The 22,913-nt window shown below is 46.4% G+C and overlaps 1 long non-coding RNA gene across 4 annotated transcripts in view; it reads right to left on the reverse strand.

Annotated features, from left to right (window-relative positions):
- The window catches only part of LOC118592375, a 44,848-nt gene that overhangs the window by 19,918 nt on the left and 2,017 nt on the right, over nt 1-22,913 (reverse strand). For 3 of the 4 annotated variants that reach the window (XR_004946068.1, XR_004946069.1, XR_004946066.1), the window contains exon 2: nt 2,729-2,841. The exons of the other annotated variant lie outside the window; for it this stretch is intronic. This is a non-coding gene — a long non-coding RNA (uncharacterized LOC118592375). The remainder of the gene's footprint in view (nt 1-2,728; nt 2,842-22,913) is intronic. 4 annotated transcript variants of the gene reach the window in all.

A 22,913-nucleotide genomic window follows, 5' to 3' on the forward strand; every position in this document is an offset into this window, starting at 1 on the left:
TCGTTAGCATTCCTCTGAGAACACAGATGTCTGCTCCTCGGTTCCCGCTCTCTAGCTGAACAGTCTTCCCTCACAAAGCTTCTCACGCTTGATTCAAGTCTCTATGGAAATGTCTCTTCAGTCTCCCCGGCTGCCCTGTGTAAGTCTGGACTCTCCCATCTCTCTGTTCTCTCTCCATGTCCTGCTTGGTTTTGTTTGTTTGTCCTTTTGACACAAGCTACGGTTATCGGAGAAGGAGGAATCACAATTGAAGTAATGCCTCCCTAAGGTTGGCCTGCAGGCAGGCCAGTAGAACGTTTTCTTTCTTTTAATATTTGTATTATTACTTATTTACATGTACATGTGTGCATGTACCTGAGGTTAAGGTCATCCCCTGGAGCCAGAGTTACAAGCTGTAAGCTGCCTGATGTGGGTGCTGGGAATTGAACTCAGGTCCTCTCCAAGACAATGATCTTAACCACTGAGACATCTCTCCAGCCCCGTGTAGCATTTTCTTAATTAGGGATTGACGTGGGAGGGTCCACCCACTGTGGGAGGTGCCATCCCTGGGCAGGGGTCCTGGATTGTATAAGAAAGCAGCCTGAGGAAGCCAGTAAGCAGCACTCCTTCAAGGTGGTGGTTCTCAACCCTTGGTTCTTCACCCCTTTGACAAACTTCTATCTCCAGAAATATTTACATTATGATTCATAACAGTAGCAAAATTACAGTTATGGATGTTATTTTTCAGATGGGGTTCACCCGAACATGAGGAACTGTGTTACAGGGTGGCAGCATTGGGAAGGTTGAGACCACTGCTAAGACTTCTGCTTCCGTTCATACCCTGACTTCCCTCAGTGATGGAGCAGCATGTGCAAGTACAGGGGACCTACACCTACAAGCTCCCCAAGATGCTTCTTGTCATAGTGTTATAGCAGGGCAACAGAAAGCTAACTAAGACAGTCCACTACCAGCTTTCTTTCTCAGCAGTGACTAGTATTGACGCATCTTTCCATGCATACTTTTTAACTGTGCCTCCCAGTTCAATCTACAGGAAATATATTTTATTTTTCTACCAACTCCTGATACAGTACCTACATAGTAAATGCTTATTAAATATGCTTGGTAAATGGGCAGTGAGTAAAATACATACGTAGTAGAAGAGCATTTGCTTCACCTATTGGGGCCCTGGGTTCAGATCCCAACACAAGGCAAACCAAACCAAACCACAATAACAAAACCCAAACAAAAAATTAAAAAAAAAAAAAAAATTTTTTTGTTGTTGTTTTTTTCGAGACAGGGTTTTTCTGTAGCTTTGGAGGCTGTCCTGGAACTCGCTTTGTAGACCAGGCTGGCCTTGAACTCACAGAGATCCACCTGCCTCTGCCTCCCGAGTGCTGGGATTACAGGCGTGCTCCACCACCTCCCGGCTAAAAAAAACTTCTAATAGAAGTTCAAATATGCCAGGCATGGTGGCACACACCCTCAATCCTTGCATTCAGGAAGCAGAGGCAGGTAGATCTCTGTGAATTGGAGGTCAGGCTGGTCTACAAAGAGAGTTCCAAGACAGCTAGGGCTATTACACAGAGAAACCCCATCTTGAAAAACAAAACAAAAATTTTAAAAAAATACAGGTTCAAATATTTATGCCTATTATGAAGCTGCATGGCCAGGCCTAAGGTACAGCTCTCCATCTGGAAATTCTACTTACGTCATTCTTACACCTTTTCTCTTCTGTGTTTTATAATGCAGGATTTCCCTTCTCTATACATTTAGTGGCTTTCTGTGGCTTGCCTGTCACCAGCAGCAGCATGAAACTGTCCCACTTTGCAAATACACCTAAATGTTGCTCTCCTTGTGGTTCCTAGACTTTATACAGATACAAAGTCATGTGTGCATGCATGAAGTAGTAGTGGAACTGTCTAGGGAACAAAGGAGGCTAGAAGAGGGGTGCGTGGGCAAGAAAAGGGGAGATGGGAAATATGCTAAACAATATATACTTACATCAATTTTTAATTAAAAAAAGAAAATATACCTTACCTTAAACACATGAAACACTTAAGCAAAGAATTGCAGTTGGCAAATAATTTAAATAAACAAAACAAAGGAGCCAGATACCACAGGGCTTATGTCTGCAACCCCAGCAGCACCTGGGAGATTCAATGGGTAGACTCTTAGGTTCAAAACTAGCCTTGCCTACATAGCACAGCAAGACTCTGTCACAAAACACACACACACACACACACACACACACACACACACACACACACACACTACAGACAGATAAATGATAGGTGGATGGATGGATGGATGACAGGTTGGGGGAGAGAGAGATACATGGATCAGAAACCCAAATCCCTCAGTTGAGAGAGTCTTGTCATTCTCTTAACATAAGTTTTGTCAGAGCAGGAAATAGGTGCCAAGAAATGACATAGGCCATTTTGGACATTACTCAACTCATGATCTTGGAACTGAAGCTTACCTGCTGGAGCTCTCTATTCTAATTTACAGTTGTCTGTTATAGAACCCTTGATCTTAAAAGAGTCTGTGGTTTCCTTTGCCTGGGGCGCTCTTCTCTGAATGGCCGCCCTCCGCTCTCCTGTCAGCCATCATCCCTCAGAGATGCTGTCCCCACCTCCTCTCTCCCAGCTCAGGAGACTTCCACTGTCCCCACCCCACACAGCATCGCATCCGGAAGCCTGGCCTTTGCCTCTACTACTCTTAATTTCCTGGAATCACTGTGCACGTTTACCTGTCTAATAGCTGTCTCCCTACGAGAGTATAGGCAAGCTCCCGATGGGTAGGAGCCATGCTCCATAGTTCACTGTTGCAGTCCTGTCCTGTAGCATGAAGTAAATACTCAATCTGAAAAATAAAGAAGCAAATGAGTAAAACACGTGAATCGTGTGCTGACACCACCGTAAGCACTGTGTGTGTGTGTGTGTGTGTGTGTGTGTGTGTGTGTGTGTGTGTGTGTGTGTGTGTGTGTGTGTGTGTGTGTGTATGTGTGTGTGTGTGTCTGCACATATCCATGGACACACATGTGGCACCAGAGTGAGGCATCAGGTGTCTCCCTCTGCCACGCTCTGCCTTATCATCTTGAAACAGAGACTCTCACTGACTCAGAAGCTTGCCAATGGGCTGGCCGGCCAGCAAACTCTTGAGATCCATTCCTCGATACTGGTATATTCACTCCTGCCCAACTTTTTATGTGGGTGCTAGGGATTCGAACTCAGATCCTCAGGCTTGAAGAGCAAGTGCTCTTTACCCACTGAGCCATCTCACCAACTCCCCACCATGGCTATTTGTAAAAGGCCAGGCTTATTGAGGTAGCAGTTTCCCCACACAAGATAAAAACATTGACACTTTGGAACAAGGCATGCCCATGTTCCCATCATCCCAGGCTCCCTCAGCCAATCGTTCAAATTCTCGAAGTAGCACCTACATGGGTCAGGAAGCCCATGGGTCTCAGGCTTGAGGTCCGATCCAAACTGACCTTGGGATTTCTGAAACTTCAATAGGAATAACAGAAATTAGGCCAACTGTCATTTCAAAGTTTCAACCAGGCAGTAAACAGACAAAATAGAAAACAAACAAACAAAACAATGCATGTGAATGCCCAGAGGCACTGGGCCATCTCTCGACATGTTACTTCTTCCTGGCACCAGGAGAGCCACAGCCCGGAGAAAATCAAAAGTCAGCCATCCCGACACAGAAACTGTGACCGTTTCCAATGTGCATGACTACCGACGAGGGTGGTCTCTGTCACGGATCTCAGCTCAGAAGAGCCAAAGCAGAAGAAAAGGCCATGGCAGCCAGTAAGTTGTCTACAGCTGGCACGGAAGCCCCAGGACTCGCCTGGGAGGCCTCCGAGGAACATTTGTTAGCCGAGGAGGACACAAACGTGAAATCTGCCTATCTAATGCTTCGACCTCACTGGTGTCCGGGAGGTCGTGATTAGCAACTTTTAGATAATAGCACACATTAACTCCAAGAAGAAGAAAAAGAATGGGGAGTTCAGAAGACAATGAGAATGGAGTGAAGGGATCTGGACAGTTTAAAAAACAAAAACAAAAGCCCTCCCTGGAGACAAGGGGTCCCATGAGAATGACCACCACAGGCTCCAAGTGTCAAAAAAGAGATCAAGAACTGAACACTGAATGCATTGACAGCAGGCGGCAGGCCTGACCGTGGCCGGCAGCACCACAGGCCTGGAAGCCTTCCCAATCCTCGTTCAATCTCCTGGGAAAGTTTTTCTCCACAGAAATACATATTTAAGTCCACAATGAGGATGAAGACTCAAACAGATTTTATGTTCCGGCGACTTTGCAAAAGGCCATCTACGCCATTAGTGAGCGGACATCTGTATTTACATAGGAAGGGTTCCCTGGTCATGGGCATTGGACCCTTGAGGAAATTGCTTCTGGTTCATCCATTCAACAAATATTTATCAAGAAAGGCACTGTTCCAGGTGCTTGGGCTACTGCAGCAACCAAAACCGTGTGCTTTCCTGGAGTTCACGCGCTAGGGAGGAGAAGCAGATAATTCCCAAGGATTGTAGAAAAGCAGGGGGAAGGTTTTGGCAGTTGGGGCTGCTGCCTCGGGGAGGTCTCACTGAGAGGTGACTTTGTGATCTCCTCCTGGGGCATGCTTACCCTGAGTATCTAACCACAGGCTCAACAGACTCAGAAGGGAGTGGTGTGGGTCAAAAGAGAGCCCCAGGCAGAGGGGAGAGCAAAGGGAGAACATAAATTCCTTGATTTTCCCAGAAACAGCCACACAGGATGGTGCATGATGAGGACAGAGGGCGAGATCAAGGACAGACAGGAATGTGCTTGCGCTGTGTAGGATACGGCCTGAGTAGGAAAGGAAACCATCAGATTGGAGCAGAGAAGGGACACGACCCAAGGCACTTTTATTAAACTCCGGTGGCGGTGCTACAGGCCCTGGACGCCGTAAAATGGAGGTTAAGATTTCCAAAATGAGAACGGGGTACAGTGGTATCCACCTTTAATCGAAGCACTTGGGAGCCAGAGGCAGGCGGACCTCTGGGTCTGAGAACAATTGGTCTACACAATGAGTTCCAGGACAGCCAGGGCTACCTAGTGAAACTGTGTAGCCAGAAGTTTTATCCGGTCCTACCAAGCCCCTGTAGTCCTGTGGCCCACTTACAAAATAATCACTCAGAGGCTTAATATTATTTATAACTGCTCAGCCATTAGCTCAGGCTTATTACTGACTAGCTCTTACACTTAAATTAACCCATAATTCTTACTTATGTTTAGCCACGTGGCTTGGTACCTTTCTTCAGTTCTGCCTTGTCATCTTGCTTCCTCTGTGTCTGGCTGGCGACTCCTGACTCAGCCTTCCTCTTCCCAGAATTCTCCTCATCTGCTTGCCCTGCCTATACTTCCTGTCTGGCTACCGGCCAATCAGCATTTTATTTATCAACGAATCAGAGCAACACATATTCACAGCATATAGAAAGAGATCCCACAGCAAGACTGCTAAAAAAAAAAAAAAAAAAAAAAGACTTCCAAAATGTTCCTCCATGTCCATCAACTCATCTTTAGCATATTCCCATTGAAGTTTTCAAAGCTGAGCTGAGAGGTCGCTTTCCAAAAAATGCCCAAACAGCATTTCAGTCACTTAATTATACTTCAGAAATGGCCAGACAGCACAGGTTAAAATGAATGTCTCTTCCCAATGTGAAATTGCACATGGATCCTGGGCTGTTGCAGGATATTTGATCACACTGTGAACCCCAAGACTGTGTTATTTACTAGAAAAACCTGTTTCTAGTTGTGGTATGGCTCAGCCCTAGCACATACCTTTAATCCAATAGCTTTCTGTTTGAATATTGTTAACAGGATTAAATAAAGTCAACCATAGGTCAAGAGGTGGAACAAGCAACCGGTTAACAGGAAATGAACATAGAATTATTAAGAAAAAAACATAAAGAATAGAAGGAAATCAGAAGGACAGATAGACACAGAGGAAGTAGAAGAGAGGGACACTGAGTTTGAGAGGTTTTGGTTGGTGTAGGGAAAGGGGGCTTCTGGGACGTTGGTGGAGGAGGAAGGTCAATTGGGTGTTTTCTCTGCCTCTCTGAGCTAGCAGGCTCTCACCCCAGCATCTGGTTCCCGAGTCTTTATTGGTAAAAATCAAACAATTGAGATTTTGTTAAAAAACAACCCTGGACCATATTCAGAAATCAGTTGTAGTCCAGCTGGAAGTTTGAGGGCGCACAGTGAAAACTTGAGGGAAAAAGAAATGAGAGGAAGAGACCTAATGATTCCTAAGGTTGAATCGTCTTGAAACAACCAAACACTACTTCCCCAGACTGAAGCACACCCTGCCTGTGAGGACATAAGCAGGGCCAGCCTGAGCTACATTACAAACCCCTCTCTCAGAGAAACAAGAGTCCAGATAAAACCCCACAAACCTACAAACTAAAAACATTGAGGCACCTGCCAGAGAAGACAATGAAGGAACAGTGGATGAAGAGGGTCAGTGAGCCCAGAAAAAGTGCTGCGGGGTCTGGCCTGAGGCTGCTGCTGCTGGCTTTCTGGGCTGCTGTCCCAACTGAGGAAGGGCAAGTAAATAAAACATTCCAGGTTGCCTCATCACTCAAAAAGGCCAGCTCCCTGTCCACACCCCTAAGCCACCTCGAGCATTTTTAGTAAGAAAGGAGGGAATAAAAAGGGAGGGGGTGTGTCTTTAGAATGATAGAATTCCTTACTTACTGAGCCTATAAACACACATTTTTTTTAAAGGGGGGGAAAAGAGCAGCAAGATGAATGTGAGTCAAAGTGTTGACAGACACCATCTGTGGATAGTAGTAGTATTATGGGTAATATTTTTGTTGTTAAACTGTATTTTTCTTTTTGCCTTTTCCACAATGAACTTGGCCTATTGAAGGTTTCTTTTTAAAGCTTGGAAGTATAACACGGTTTCTGATACAAACTGCTCACTTTCCAGAAAGTTCCTGTGGGCTGCATGATGTAGACTGCATCCTCCTGGACACACCTGGAAGCAGCTCCTGGACCACTGTTCAGGTGTGCAACTTGCTTTGGGTTTTGGACTATACGGCAGCCAGCCAGCACATCCCTCAAACCCTAAGTGGATAGGTTTGAGCACAGCCCGGGCTTTGGGGATCAGAATATATCTTCTAATCTCCTTAACAAAAAATGCTAAGCCCTTAAGCCCTCTGTTGTTTCATTATAAACTGCCAATAAAACCGTGTCAAATCTACCTGTCTCTCTACCAGCCTATGGACTGATGTTCTCTTCCTCAGGGAAACCCTGACTAACAACAGCTGGGTTCACTGAGGACACTTGTTACCAAGTCCCCAGCTCTAAAATCAACTGTCAAAGCGGTGGATCCCAAGCCACGTTGTCTTGTCATAAAAATGCCTACCCAGCCTGCTCTTCACTCACCCTCCTGCTGAGTTCCCTGCAGGGAATTTACCTTCCCTGCCTGCCGCGAGGCCTGAGATTTTCAAGATGTATCAAAGGAAGATAAACCTTTTATCAATCCAGGGCTCCCTTAGTCAGCATCTCACCCGGCGCCGGCACCGAGTGCTGCTAGACAGACTCATGGAATTCCCTAGCAACTGAACAGAAAGAAAGAAAGAAGCCCTGGGAAAAAGGGCACTGGGCAACTACAGGGTTGATCGCTCAGAGGAGAACAGCATTTTCCGGGCTACCTCAAAGACCCTGGCACCTGACAGAAGAGCAACATGCAAATATGCAGAGTGTCGTCTCTCACCATAGGAATTACCAAAGCAGCTAAAAACAGCAACATGCACTGCATAATCTCTAACCTCGGGGGACAGGGGAACAGAGAATCGTGGTGTCGATCTCATTTCCTTGTTAGGCGCATTATCATAAGTGGGGGCCTCTATCCAGAACACCACACTTCACTAACGTTCACTGGGCTCCGGCTTCTGAAATATTGAATTCCATAGTAATTTTATTTTTTGCTTTTGATCTTTACTGTTTTACTCATTTATCCATAAACATGAGCTCCTGAACCAATTTTAAATTAAACAGCTAAGGTTACAGCCTCAGGCCATCCAGATAGGCCTACAACAGCCACCCACAAAGGACCTCACTGTGGACCTGAGGTGTTAGTCTCCATCTTCTGGATACCTGGGTGTGAGATTCCCTGACGGAGATCCAAGCCTTCATTTATCTTGCCCCTCTAGTTTGGAGGGAGACTTAGGGAATGTCTGTTTTCCAGGGAGGGGACGGCAGAATAGGTCTCCTGATGTTAACTTCGTAAGTCCTCAGCTCTTGTTGAAACATCATCCTGCAAGACGCCTCTGTAAAGGGGATTTGTTAGAACGACCCTGCAAAGCAGTACTTTTTATCAGTTGACTAATTTTAAAAGTAGCTCATTCAACCAATTTTGGCAACTGAACTATTTTCTGAAATTCAAAATAGCAAAAACTTGGGAGCGAGACAGGGCCAAACTGGGAGATTCAGAAGTCCCAGTATAGGGTGGGTGTCATTCATTTACTGAAACCCTGCCAGCCAGCAGGCCAAAGAAAGACTAGGGTGGATTCTGAGTGGCCTCAGCCACCTTCCTCCTCGTGTTCCCCTCAGGCAGGGGGTGGGGACAGCAGGCAATCATGGACTACTCATCCCATGAAAGAGTGGGTCTTGAGGGGTCAAACATGCCTAACCCTTCTAGAGTTATACAACCCACCCAGGATATCACACACAGAGGTGGAATGAGAATCTGTATCCGGGGATCTGGTTCCAAAGTTTAAGAACTTTGTGCCGCTTGTGGAAGGGTCAGGAGCATGTGGTGACTGTCAGAAGCCCTAGGATACACACCTGGGACTTAATCTGAATCTGTCAATGAGGAGCAGGGGGAGGGGGTCGGAGGGGGGAAGGGCAGGAGGAGGGGGTTGAAGGAGGGAGCAGCAGGGGCAGGGGGCTGGAGGAGGGAGGAGCAGGGGGAGGAGGAAGGATCAGGGGGAGGGAGGGGCGGGGCAGGGGGCTGGAGGAGGGAGGAGCAGGGGAGGGGGTTGGAAAAGGGAGGAGCAGGGCGAGGAGGGAGGAGCAGGGGGAGGAGGTTGGAGGAGGAAGGGAAGAGCTAATCTTGGCTAACTGCTCTCTGAGCCATGCCGGCCACTGATCAAGCTCCTCAGAAGATTGCTGCCAAGCGCACACTAGGATTGTCCCCTCCGCAGATGGGGACACCAACTCAGTGACACAAGGACCCAAACCTGCTGCGTGAAAGAGCCGATGTGGCTCCAGAAGGCCTGGCTCCTAACCTCTCTGTGGAACTGCTTCTCCCAAGAGAGCTTAGCACAGTCCTCAAACTCGGAATTCCAGACCCTACCACTGGGCTTCACTTGCCCGCTGCATGCAGCAGTTTAGGAGCTTATTCAGGGTGGGGGTGCTCTCAACATTACTCCACAGGAAAACAACCCCGTATTTGAAAGTAGTTCCGTGAAGTCCGGAACACCTACGCTAGCTTCAGCTCTGAAGACCTGTGTGCTCCTAAGTTCAAGGGTCAGGCTAAGACAGAAGTAACCCCATACCCCACGGTCTGTCTTCATCTTCTGAGTCCACAGATGAGTCTTGCAGGATGAGTCACCTTCCTGGGAGCGTGGACACCCAAGGGGGTGAAAACTAGGCTCTCTCATTAAAGGGGAGGAGACCTCAGGAAAGCTGCTGTCACATCCTCCAGGGAAGGCACGGCCTGGGTGACAGGCCCGAGTGTAAAGAGCACAGTCTGCGTGCTCTCCCGCGTCTGTGAACAAGCTAGTCTGGACCAACCCCTCTGAACTCCTCCAACTAGAGAGAGCAAAACGAAAAGTCATCTGGCCACCACTTCTGACATCCATGGCCTTTGTCCCTTCATTCTGCCTGGCAATTGCACCGGAGGCCATCTACTCGACTGAGGAAGCATTTTTATCACTCTCGGAAATGGTTCTCTCTCTCTCTCTCTCTCTCTCTCTCTCTCTCTCTCTCTCTCTCTCTCTCTCTCTCTCCTCTCTCCCTCCGTCTCTCTCTTTTTCTGGAGCTGAGGACCGAACCTAGGGCCTTGTACCGCTGAGCTAAATCCCCAACCCCGGAAATGGTTTGTAATTCAAGTTTGAAAGAGAAACATTTCCTTTCCTTTCTCTCAAAGATACAGGAGAAAGCAGGTGTGTTTGTCTACCCAGGATTCCTTGGTGAGGAAATCCTATCTCCCCATACGCAGTTCCAAGGCTGTCCTGGGGACCCCAGGGTACCCATGGAATGATTCGGTCAATAATGGGAGGTTCCAGGACAGCTGGGGCAGCTGTCTTTCTGTTGTGGATTGTGGGTGCTGAAAACCATCTTCCCTGCAGATTGAGAATTAGATAGAGAGAAAGAATTCTGCAGTGGGTGAGCCCTTTTATCATCCTAAGGACATCTTCCTTCCTTCCTTCCTTCCTTAGAAACCTTGGGAATGGAAGGACCCAATAAAGTCTCCCTGCCTTAAATGTAGTTTGACTTGGATTTCTGTCCCTTGCAACCAAGTGTAACAATATAAAGAACTAAAAATTTAAATTGCTGCCTTGACCTCCCACGGAAGGTGCCCACCTGTGCCACATGCATATCCCTCTCTTAGAAAGGTCTCAGCTTCTTTTATACCAGTAAACATGTTGCCTTGGAGCCTCGGTCCTCTGCATTGAACTCATTTCTTTCTTTCTCTGTCCCTAGCACAGACATGAAGAAAATGTGATTGCTCTCTAACTGCAGTACCTTTATCCTCAGAGATGTGTATTTAGTCACAAACAACAATGTGCCCAGGTATCCCAAGTGCATGCTGGTCTTCCTAGTGATCAGCCTATATGTGCACAATGCTGTTACTTCAAACAGTGGTTCTGAAAATAACTAGGTAGTCAGGCATGGTTGCTCACACACCTGTAACCTCAGAACTGAGGAGGCTGAGGCAGGAGGCTGGCCATAGCTATGAGTTTGAAGCTATCCTGGGTTATACAGTGAGCACCAGAACAGCCAGCCAGACTAAAGGGGTTCTTGTTTTGTTTTGTTTTGTTGAGACAGGTCTCATTCCGTAGCCCAGGCTGACCTCAAACTCACGGCAATCCACCTTTGCCTTACCAACTGTTGGGATTATAGACATGAGCCACTATACCTAGCTTCCTAGAGATTTTTTTTTTCCGACACAGGGTTTCCCTGTGTAGCTTTGCGCCTTTCCTGGAACTCACTTGGTAGCCCAGGCTGGCCTCGAACTCACAGAGATCCGCCTGGTTCTGCCTCCCGAGTGCTGGGATTACAGGCATGCGCCACCACCGCCCAGCTCTAGAGAGATTTTTAAACTACCAATGCCAAGGTGTCCTCCCAGAGATTCGATTTTAATCTAGAGAAGAGGTCCAATTATCAGTATTTTCAAAATTCTTCCCCAGTTAGACTGGCTGATTTCATTATATTTAAGCCTATCTCTAGTGATTTTTCTAAGGGCCCAAACTAGACTAACTTTGCTGTCCATTTTTGATGGTGGGGCTGGAAAAAAAGCAGGGAACAGTCTGTCCTTAGCATTCTCTGCAATGTTGCCAGATGTGTGACGATGCCTCTTTGTAGAGGACACGCACATTGGCCTTGTGTTCTGTGGCCTACTGAGAGCTCATAGCTGTGCCCACGCTGTGTGTGCCTTTAAGTCTTCCGTCCACATTGAGTAAGTTATAAACATTCTGAAAAGCTTAAAAATCGAGATTTGACAACCCCCACCCCTGTGTTTTTGGGTTTTTTTGTTTGTTTTTTTGTTTTTTGTTTTGTTTTGTTTTGTTGCCATGATTCATTCTGCTAAATAACAAAGATCGTTGTAACCTAATAGTCTATGGTACATGTATTCATTTACCAAGACTCCAGTAAGACAGTGCTATAAACCAAACAATTTCAAAGCAACTTGGACACAAAGACAAGTGCAGTGTGGAATGTGGAATGCCGAGTGAAGGAAAAGGCAGAGACCAGGGTAGGAACCCCGGAGATTGCCAGCATCCAGGTAGCAGAAGGTAGGGGAGAGAAAGGAACCAGTCCTGCTGACGCTGTCTGGTTGGGTCCTCTTGCCAACTTGATTAGACTGAGAAACAAGTCAAGCGCGCCTCTGGCTGGGTCTGCAGTGGGTTTCCCCGAGAAGACAGGTTAAGAAGGGTGCCGACCTGAAGGGTGGGTTGATTCTTTGTTGGGTTCTTTTGTTTTGTTTTGTTTTTGTTTTTGTTTGTTTGTTTGTTTTATTTTCAAGACAGGGTTTCTCTGTAGCTTTAGAGGCTGTCCTGGAACTTGCTTTGCAGACCAGGCTGGCCTTGAACTCACAGAGATCCACCTGCCTCTGCCTCCCGAGTGCTGGGATTACAGGCGTGCGCCACCACTGCCCGGCTCTTTGTTGGGTTCGAAGTCCGTCAACGTTCTCGGGGGATGGGGGATGTCGGATGTCTTATTTTGGTCTTGGGTCTTCCTGTATCCACGATCCCTGTCTAGCATGAAGTTACAGCTCTCTTCTCACACATGCTCCACCGGTTGCTGGAGCCATGCTGCTCTGCCCAAGCACACAGGATCAAGAAATCATGAATTAAACCCTCCAAGACTGTGAACCAAATACGTTCTTCCTCCTTTTTAAAAGTGTTTTGATCAAGTACTCTATTCAGAACAAGAATAAAAGTCAGTAATATGCCAGACTGGCCTTGATCTCTAGTGACCCTGCCTCAGCCTTCTTGGGTGTCTGGGCTACATGTACACAATATGGCATGCATGCAGCCTGGGTTTTGGACTTCTAACCCCGAGAACCCTAAGAAAATAAATCTGTCTGTTGTACTTTGCTCCAGCAGCCCTAGGAAGCTCGTAAAGTGCCTAAGAAAACAAAGCAGCTAAGACCTTGTCAACAGACACCTTTGATGACACAATGGTCAGGAGAAACCCCCAGAAGTCTTCACCCGCTGAGCGATCTCACTGCCTAGGAACTCATTTTAATCTTCATGCAACTCATGAAGTCAACACCAGCTGCTTTACAAAGACAGAGAAGAGATTTAGAACAAAACAACGCATTTCCTAACCCTGCAGGCAGACCTGTAGCATCTAGCAACCTAGACAGTGAAAAAAATTACCTAGAACAAAATTAATTCTTTGCAATGAAAATGTATTTCTATTGGTTTCCACAGCAGCTTTTTTTTTTTTTTTTTTTTTTAGAAAGATATGAAATACTCCAGCAGCCAGAAAAACCCAGTTGCTTTCTGGGCCAGGGGACAAATGGCATGGATTAATTTATATATTCTGTGTTATCACAAAACCTAAAGTTGTCAATATCTAGGAATGTATTTCACGGCTTCACTCCAGGACCCTCTCCGTGGAAGGCCATGCTCCTCTGTTACTGTGAGATCAAACCTTGGCTTAAACACTATGACTGAGTGTGACCTGGCCCTTCGATTACACTACAGTCCTTAGGCAGGGAGAGAGCAGCAGGGCAAGAGAAACTGATCTTGCCCTAGTAACTTGAGAACTGGCTCACACACATTTGTCACTCTGCTATCTGTCTTCTAAACTCGCTCTGTTCTTTCCTTCCTACGCTTCAACATCCCGTTTGTTTTCTTAAATATCCCAGACATTTAATATATCTGTTCATGATGATTTCTGCTCTCGGGGTAGAGGGATGTCTCTTTAAGAACTGAGGGGACGTAACGAATAAGAGACTAACAGTTTAATTTACAAAACTTCACTAGGAATGCTGGCTACTTGGGTTAAATAGAAGAATTTTCAGTTAAACTTTTCAAATTGGCTGTGAGCGTGAAGAAACCTCTTCAACTCTTTGTTCCCAGCCCTCTTTGCTTCAGGGGAAGTGATGCACTGTAATACTGGGGGTGTTCATGGATGAACCGATCTATCATCAACACCCAATTAGGCAATGGCGGTCAATGCCGACACTTCAGAATCTGGTAAGAAATATATTCTGCACACAGCCGACAACCTCTGGGGCCATGCTGACTAGCAAGGAACAGGCAGGCTCCACCAGGATGAACGGACGCAAGAACTGAACAGGCAGAAGGAACATGGGGGCAGATGGCTCGTAACATCTCAGGAGCATGCGTGTCTACTCTGCACCAGACCATCTCCAGTTCTCAGGGGAACCTGGGACCTGGGCTCTGGTTCTCAGGGGAACCCGGGACCTGGGCTTCTCTCACGGGTCTAGAATACTATTAGTGAAAGGAAACAGGGGTTTGATTTTTAAAAACGACCGCCCTTATGCACTCCTTTAAAAGGTATCACTTTCCCAAACAGGCTCTACAGAGCCTCCTTTACAGAAAGGAGAGGAAACTGCCACAGACTCTGTGCAGAAGGGCCAACAAGGCAGGGGAAGCAAGGGAGAAAATTTAAGTTCAAAACAAAGACCCCAGGGTTGGGGATTTAGCTCAGTGGTAGAGGGCTTGCCTAGCAAGCGCAAGGCCCTGGGTTCAGTCCTCAGCTCCACATACAAAAATAAAACAAAAACAAAAACAAAAAAACAAACAAAACCACAAAGACCCCCTTTCCACTGGTCAAGCAGAGCACAACAGAAGGTGTGCTTCTGTATTCTCTTGCTCTCAGCGTGACCGCTGCCATTCTGTCCCATGTCAACCTAGCGCTTCCTCCGACTGCTTCCACAGCCCTGAACCTCATTCCCTCACACAGCAAGTTTACCAGGCCTCTACGCTGTGGACTCTGCAAACCTCCTGTAAGGGCTTATAATCTCCTCTTGAGAGCATGAGAGACAGAGCCAGTACCAGACAGGAAGTGTGTGTGAGTGTGTGTGTGCAGGGTCACAGCTGGAAGCAGGGACCCTAGTGAAGGCCTCACTGAGCAGGGATGCCACAGCAAAGTCTACAGGACATATGGGAGAGGGCTGTGCAGACACCTTGGGAAAGAGCACTTCCGGTAAAATACCTTCACCCTGTTCGAAAAGACCAGTAAGACTGGAGTGGGGACAGAAACAGAAACTCCCAGAGACCAGGGGTGGTGGCCACAGATCATGAGGACCTTCCGTCAGCAACCACAACTCTGCATTTCACCCTGGAGACGGAAGACAGTGAAGGGGAGAATGGGAGATGATTATGTATGTGGGGTTTTTGTTAAGTTTTTGTCTTACAGAGTCTTACTATGTAGCCCTGGCTGTCCTGAAACTATCTCTGTAGACCAGGCTGGCCTCAACTTCACAGAGATCCGCCTGGCTCTGCTGGGATTAAAGGTGTGTGTCACCACATCAGGCAAAAGCACCGTTACCCAGAAGCTGCTGCTGTGGAAACGAACTGTCTCTCCTGCCAGTCAGATCCTGTAAAAAGTAAGAAGACACAGTGAAGCACACCCACAACCCTCTCTCAGCCACTTGGCCCCAGAGAATAAAATTTACCTCCACGCAAAAAACCCCACACGATTGTTCAGAGCGGGCGCACATGTCAGCGCCCCAGACTGTTAACAGTTGCAACATCCCTCAAAAGAGGACTGATCAAAAGCCTGTGGTACATCCCTACCACAGACTACTACTCAGTCGTGACAAGGAACGAACTATTGACTGTAGCTGGAACTTTCTCCGGTCTTACCCGGCCTGAGGTCCCATGTTTCTCTGGTCCCCACCTGGCCCCACGGTGGGGATGAATCTTTCTCACCCCAGTCCCACAGCCGCTTGGTCCCAAGTAAACACACAGGCTTATATTATTTACACATTGTATGGCCTATGGCTCAGGCTTCTTACTAGCTAGCTCTTATAACTAAACGCAACCCATTTCTATTCATCTATGTACCGCCACGTGTTCGGTGGCTTACCATTACATGTGGCTCATTGGACGGTGGGGTGGTTTGGCGTCTCCCTTTACCCTCATTTCCCTTTCACTCTCTGTCTTGGATTCCCACCCCCGCCCATTCCATCCTGCCCTGCCATAGGCCAATGCAGCTTTCTTTACTAGTCAATGGGAGTAACACATATTCACAGCGTACAGAAAGATATCCCACGATAATTGATGCATGCAACACACACGGGGCGGACTCAAGGATATTAAACTAAGTGAAAAACCTCAAAAGCACATACATTTCGTTCAAAGTACATCTCTAGAGGAACACAAGGTGTACTCCTTGCCAAAAAAAAAAAAGGTGAAAGGTACCTGGAATTTCTTTATACCATCTTTCAACCTCTTGTGAATCTAAAATAATCTTAAAAATGCTTCTTTTGTTTTTCTAAAAAAAAAAAAAAAAAACATTGCAGAAAAAGCCACTGTGTTTCATCGGGACACTGTCATTTGGAATGACACTCATCTTTGCAATTAATTCCCTGGCAGCACGCTCCCAATGTCTTTCGCTGTTTTGTTTTTAACTTTTCAAGCTTAGAGAACTGTTAGGCATCGGAAAAGGCTCCCTCCTTTGGCCACCTCCCCCGGAAAATGAATCTATACATTCGTTAACCTTCCTTTATTCTATACTAATGTATAATTTCCTTTGAAACCATGAGGCTACCAAGTAAGCCAAATAAAATCTTTAACACGTTTGCTTTTATGTCTGTATAAGAGTTATGGTTGTACCTTTCCTGAAATTTAGTTTTTAAGAACATAAACCTGGTCATGTCACTCCCCAGCGTAACTCACCCCCCCCCCCCCCTGCCCAAGTTCCCCACCGCAGTTAGAATGAGTCCTGGTGTTCTTCTGCTCAGCCTACACCTGCTCTCAGCCCCGTCTGCAGTCTACCATTTGCCTGGCACTCCTAACCTCTTTCTTGCCTTTCTTTCTGCTCCTCCAATCACCCCATCTAACAGCTGTGGTACCTGTTGTCCTTCGGCCTGGATTGTTGTTATGGATTGGTTTTCTCCCAAGTGAACTATCAGCCATTTGCCAAAGTAACACCCGCTGTCTTAGTTGGGGTTTTCTCTGCTCTGATAAAACACCACGACCAAACACAACTTGGTGAGGAAAGGGTTTAGTTGGCCTTCACTTCTACATCACATTCTATCATCAAAGGAAGTCAGGACAGGAACCTGGAGGCAGGACATGATTCAGAAGCCATGGAAGGGTGCAGCTTACTGACTTACTTGTGGCTTGCTCAGCCTGCTCTCTTATAGCATCCAGGACCACAGGCCTAGGGCTGGTACCACCTACAGTGAGCTGGACCATCCAACATCAGTCTGTATTCTAGAAAATGCACCTAATAGGTGCATTTGGGGTTCTGGCCTTCAAAACAACTCCTCTAGCTTGTGTTAAGCTGACATAAAACTAACCAGCACACAGGTTTCGGGGTGTACCTCAGGTGATAGAGTTCTTACCTAGCAAACATAAGGCCCTAGTTCGACTCCCCATCAGTACAAAAACTCACAACCATAGTCCCAGCACTTGAGAGGTACAGGCAGAAGAGTCAGAAGTTCAAGGTTATCCTCTGCCACATAGCAAGTCTGAGGCTCCCTGGGTAACATGAGAGATGGAGAGACAATATGAATGAGAACACTCTGACCCCAATCTTCCCAATAATTATGTCTCTCAAATATTTTTAACCTGGTGACTAATTTATTATCTGCTCCTCATTCCCTCAGTGGACCCCAGAATCTGTTTCACCATTATATCCCTCAGAACCCATAAAGACACCTAACACAAAGTAGACACACACTAAGTATTTTTGACTAGCACCTGGGTGAGCGGATGATGTATCTGGAGATAGTGAGATCTCCATCACTGGCAGCCAAGCATGGTTTGTACAATCACATGTCAGGGTTGTTACAAACCACCGACACGGGTTCGGTCAGACTGCGTTCTTCCCTTCTAGGCCTGAGTGTCTATGATTCCAGAGCCACCACACCCTTCAGCAATAAACAAAGCAATTCCTCAGTCACTTTCCATGGGAAGACACTCCGCCTGCTGCAGCATCATCTCAGCATTAAAATGTTGAAGCTAATCAGACATTTAATTTCAAAGTGGAAGGTCATTATCTTGTCACAAAATTTTATTCCAATTACTTTTTTTTTCTATTATACGAAATGAATTAAAAGTAGCACAAAACATTGGGAGATCAAACAGTCAATCAGAAGCTCATTAAATATCATTGAAATTGGTGCAATAAAAAGCATTTCCCATGGCTGAGTTATTATTTAAAAGCTATATTCTGGACGGCTCAAGGAGTTGACGTCCTGCCAATCAAAAATGTACCCTGTCCACATACAGCCCCTTGGCTTCCAAAAGTTCAACATCTCTTATTTTTGAGATAAGAGTAAATATCTGAAAAGATTAAATCATGAATGTAATTGCCATCCTAGCAGACTCTGTAAGGCACCCAGGAACAGACAGCAGCAAAGTCACTGTCCAGTGATTTAGACCACAGAGTGGAGCAAGATGTTTACTGAGCACTACTTACAAAGGACTGTGTAAGTGCCTGGCTCTATTACATTTGTACCAAGACTTGTAAAGCAACGACTTCGCATTCAAGGGGAAAAGAAAACAGCTTATTCTTAGACAAAGATGAGCGACTATGGCCTGGGACACGGGTTTGGTCTTCTCCGAACAACATGTTCCAGGGTAGCCACAGCCACAGAACAAGGAAGGTGATAAACAGATACACAAAAACACTAGACAACTATGGAGAAGCTACTGCCAGGCAGGAAGTCCTTTCTATAGGTTGAGATGTTAGAATTTCCTTAGTTTAAGAGATTGGGGGAAGCCGGGCGGTGGTGGCGCACACCTGTAATACCAGCACTCGGGAGGCAGAGGCAGGTGGATCTCTGTGAGTTCGAGGCCAGCCTGGTCTACAGAGTGAGATCTAGGACAGCCTCCAAAGCTACACGGAGAAACCCTGTCTCAAAAAACCAGAACGAGAGAGAGAGAGAGAGAGAGAGAGAGAGAGAGAGAGAGACAGAGACAGAGACAGATTGGGGGAAGCCCAGAGTCCACGAAGGTTAGTGACACACTGTGAGAGTTTAATCTGGTCACAAGGATGTCAGGCCAGATACAGGGGTTGAAAGAAAATGGCTAAGAAGGATCCTAAGAGGCTCGGAGTACTTTTGGCCCCGAGTGTCCATCAATCTACAGCCACAGTGTTCTAGTCAGCCAAGGTCAAGCAGTCTGAGGATCTTTAATACAGTAGATGCCACCTCTTCGGGGAGCTCTGCTGTATACTTCACACACAGTTCTGAGTTCAGAATAACCCAGGTGGGAGGAGCGGCAGTCCCAAGTTTAAAGGGGTATCCAGCCCTACAGTTAGGAGTGAGTGTCCATTTTACTTTCTAGGGGTAATTAATAAGAACTTGACTGCTTTTCTTTCCCTCTTTTTCTTCTGAGTACTGAGGACTGAACTCAGGAGGACCTGTCATGCATGATTCTTTTCTGGAGCTCTCTCTCAGCTAAGAACGCCATTTCCTGTGATGCTGGTTAGGGAACTGCCTTGTGTGAGGACATGAAAAGTGACCACTTTACATTTCTAACATTTTTCTTCTGGAAGACCTTTTTCAAAAAGCAAAGCTAAGTAAGCTACCGTCTTAATTCATTTCTGAGATGCTACAATAGAATTCCAGAGATGGGGTAGTTTATAAACACTCCAAGTTTGTTAGGCTCATAGTTCTGGAGCCTGGAAGTCCAAGGGTGCTCTTAGTTAGAACTTCCCTCCTATGTTGTAACATGGCCGACAGCATCATGCGGGTGAGGGAAAGCAACAGATGCCCTGGAAGCTTCTAGACCTTTACTCCACATTCATCCCATTCATGAGGGGACAGCCCCAGGACCAACCACCTCCCATTGAGCCCCTACCTCTTAACACTGTAACACTGGGGGTTGTTTCCACTACATGATATTGGGGACACATTCAAATCACTAGTAATTCTGCCCCTGTCCTCCAAAATGCAAGTTATTTTCACATGCAAATTACAACTGTCCATCTCAAAAGCCCCCAAAGTCTAAATTCATTCCAGTGTCAAGTTAAAAGTCCAAAGTCCGAGAGTGGCATCTAAATCAGGTACTTTAATTCATCCTGAGGCTAATTCATCTCCAGCTGGGAGTCAGTGAACTCAAACACTGTATTATCGACTTCCAAAATACAACTGTGGGCCGAGAATGGTGGCTAAAGTCTGTGACCCCAGCACTCAGTAATCCCAAGGCTTAGAGAGGCTGAGGCAGGGGGATCATTTCAAATTTTAGTCGGGAACTCTGCCACACAGTGACTTCCAGAGCCATTCTAGTCTACAGTGAGACCCTATCCCAAACCAAATATGGTGAGATGGCAAATCCAAATCCAAAGTGGTGAACATTTAATTTTTTTTTTTTTTTTTTTTTTTTTTGGTTTTTTTGAGACAGGGTTTCTGTGTAAGCTTTGGAGCCTGTCCTGGAACTCACTCTATAGCCCAGGCTGGCCTTGAACTCACAGAGATCCACCTACCTCTGCCTCCCGAGTGCTGGGATTAAAAGCATGCGCCACCACCGCCCAGTGAACATGTAAATCTTAAAACTCCAGAATAATGACCTGCCACTTCCTAGATGCCCTAAACTGTTTGGCCCCCAAAGCATCAGGCACCCACTGCTCAGCCTCTGCTGGGATCAGCTTATTCAGCTTTCCCAGGATAGGGCTGGACACCAATGACTCTACAGTTGGGGGGAGGCCTTTAAGAGGACCTTATTCTCAGGCCTACATTAGGCACTGGCCGAGCTGGGGCTCTCTGCGGTAACCCTGCCCCTGTGACAAGTCCCTGCCTGAAGCCCCAAACTGTCCATCCAATCTTTGACCATTGGTCCCACAGCTTGCACACTGAGTCAGCACACACGGCTACTTCCAAAGCTTACCACTTCCGCCATTCTGATCTAACTTAGTCCTGCTTGAGGCATACCAGGAGTGGCCCAGGAATGCTGGGCCAGAATGCAGAAGCCTTCCAAGGTGGCTCTGGGCAACAGACACCTTGCTGGAAACCTTGTCTTCACAGCGCTGGCTTGTCTCAAAGATCTCAGACAGTTAAGGCCACTGTCTCATTATCCTGATGAATAGATCCTGAGCAAGGGAACCCAAATAATCTCTTGAGCAAAGGGTTACCATAGTATTCTCTCCTGGGCATGCTTTTTCACTCTTACCACGCCAGACTGCAAATCTCCCCATCTTTCTGCTCTGCATCCCCTTTAATTATAAATTCCATCGTTAAATCATTTCTCTAGTCTCTCAGCCAAAAGAAGCTGTGCAGCCCTCTGAAGGCTTTGCGACTGCTTAGATATTTATTCTGCCAGACATCGTACTTCGTTGTTCTTTATGGAGAAGCTTTGCCTTCCACACACTCCGAAAACAGAGCTCTGTAGAACCAAGATGGCCTGTTCTCCAGCTTCTCAAGCTTTGATCCCCACTCCAACTGGAGACTCATTAGAATGCCCTTGCCATCAGCCTGCCCCTCCTTTCTTCCTTCTTTCCTCCCTCTTTTTTTTTTTTTTTAAGTAGGATGTGGATATGTTTTACAAGTCAGGCCTCTTGGTTGTGCCTCCCAAATGAGTGCTAGGTTAGGGGGGTAGGTCGAGCCACCAAACCTCACTATTCTATCATTGATCAAAACTGCTTAACTCTTAATAATCATCCCATGCTTTCTCTATAGTTCTGGGTTTTCACCAGAATCACCATTAATGCTTCCTTCATACCAACCTAGGCCTTTTCCCGTTTATGCTCCCCAATCCTTCCATACTCTATGATCTAGCCATTCCTACACTGTAAAGAAACTGTTGTTACAATAATCCCCTCCTCATTACCTCCACAAGGTTTGTTTTGTGCTGTTACAGCAGCATACCATAAGCTGAGCAATTTATAAAGAATGGAAAGTAGGTGGGTTTTTTTGTTTTTGTTTTGTTTTTGCCATTCCAGAGGCTGAGACGTCCAGGGTTGATGGGCAACAACACCTGCTTAGAAACTTTTTGTTGTAACCCGCACCATAATGTGGCAGAGGCATCACCTACATGAGCACCCGAGAATTCAAACTCACAACCCCATGCTCTTTTATAGCAGGCACCAATCCAGGCTTGACATAGCCCTCCTGTAGCAAATGCCTGCCCTGGGGCCCCACCTCCCTAGACTAAGGGGACTAAGTTCCCAACATGTATGTTTAGAGATGATCCCAACCATAGCAACCACTCATTTCAGTATTTGCTTTTATAGAAATGGCCACTTTGGGGTATAAATGACAGATGGTCCCTCTAGTCAGGAAAACATAAGGAACTATCGTTCCCAGTCTCTCAAGGTGTTTGAGTGGTAAGGATGACATAAATTTAGAATATATACTTAAGGGCCCAGAGAGATGGCTGAGTGGTAAAGAGTGCTTGTTGCTCTTGCAGAGGACTCAGGTTCGATTCCCAGCACCCAGGTGGCGGCTCACAACCATCAGTGACACCAGTTCCAGATCCTCGGGCACCAGGCACCCATGTGGCGCACATGTACACACACACACACACACACACACACACACACACACACACGCATGCAGGCAAAACACTCATGCAAATAAAATGAACAAACCCTAAATAAACAAATAAATCTGCATGCATAAAAGAGATAGCTCCACCACCCCCAGGGACAAGAAAGCATTTCTTTATCAGAGGGCTGAAGGTTTTCTTCCCACCAAGCCCCATCACCACCCTAACCTCTTTTCAAAAGCTAGGCGTTATCAGGGAGCCAAGTGGGAGGGAAAAGATTTCAGTACAAAATCCAGAACTACTGGATGGAAAGGGAAGTGTGGGGAGGCTTGTTATCATTTCTTTCCTCCGTCTATCATTCAATTCATCTGCTTCCCGTCTCAGAAGTCACTACCCCATTTCTCACTTATGTGCCTAAGAAGCATCTCCCTCTCTGTCTTTCACCAGCATTTCATTATTTCCTAACTGTCCCTCTCCCTTTCCTCCTGGTGATCCACGTGTCCTCATTTAGCAGTTTTCAGAAGCCAGGGAGAAAAAAAAAATGTTGCAAATAATGTTAAATATGATTAATATC

This window comes from Onychomys torridus, chromosome 10 (assembly GCF_903995425.1).
Source record: "Onychomys torridus chromosome 10, mOncTor1.1, whole genome shotgun sequence".
NCBI lineage: Eukaryota > Metazoa > Chordata > Mammalia > Rodentia > Cricetidae > Onychomys > Onychomys torridus.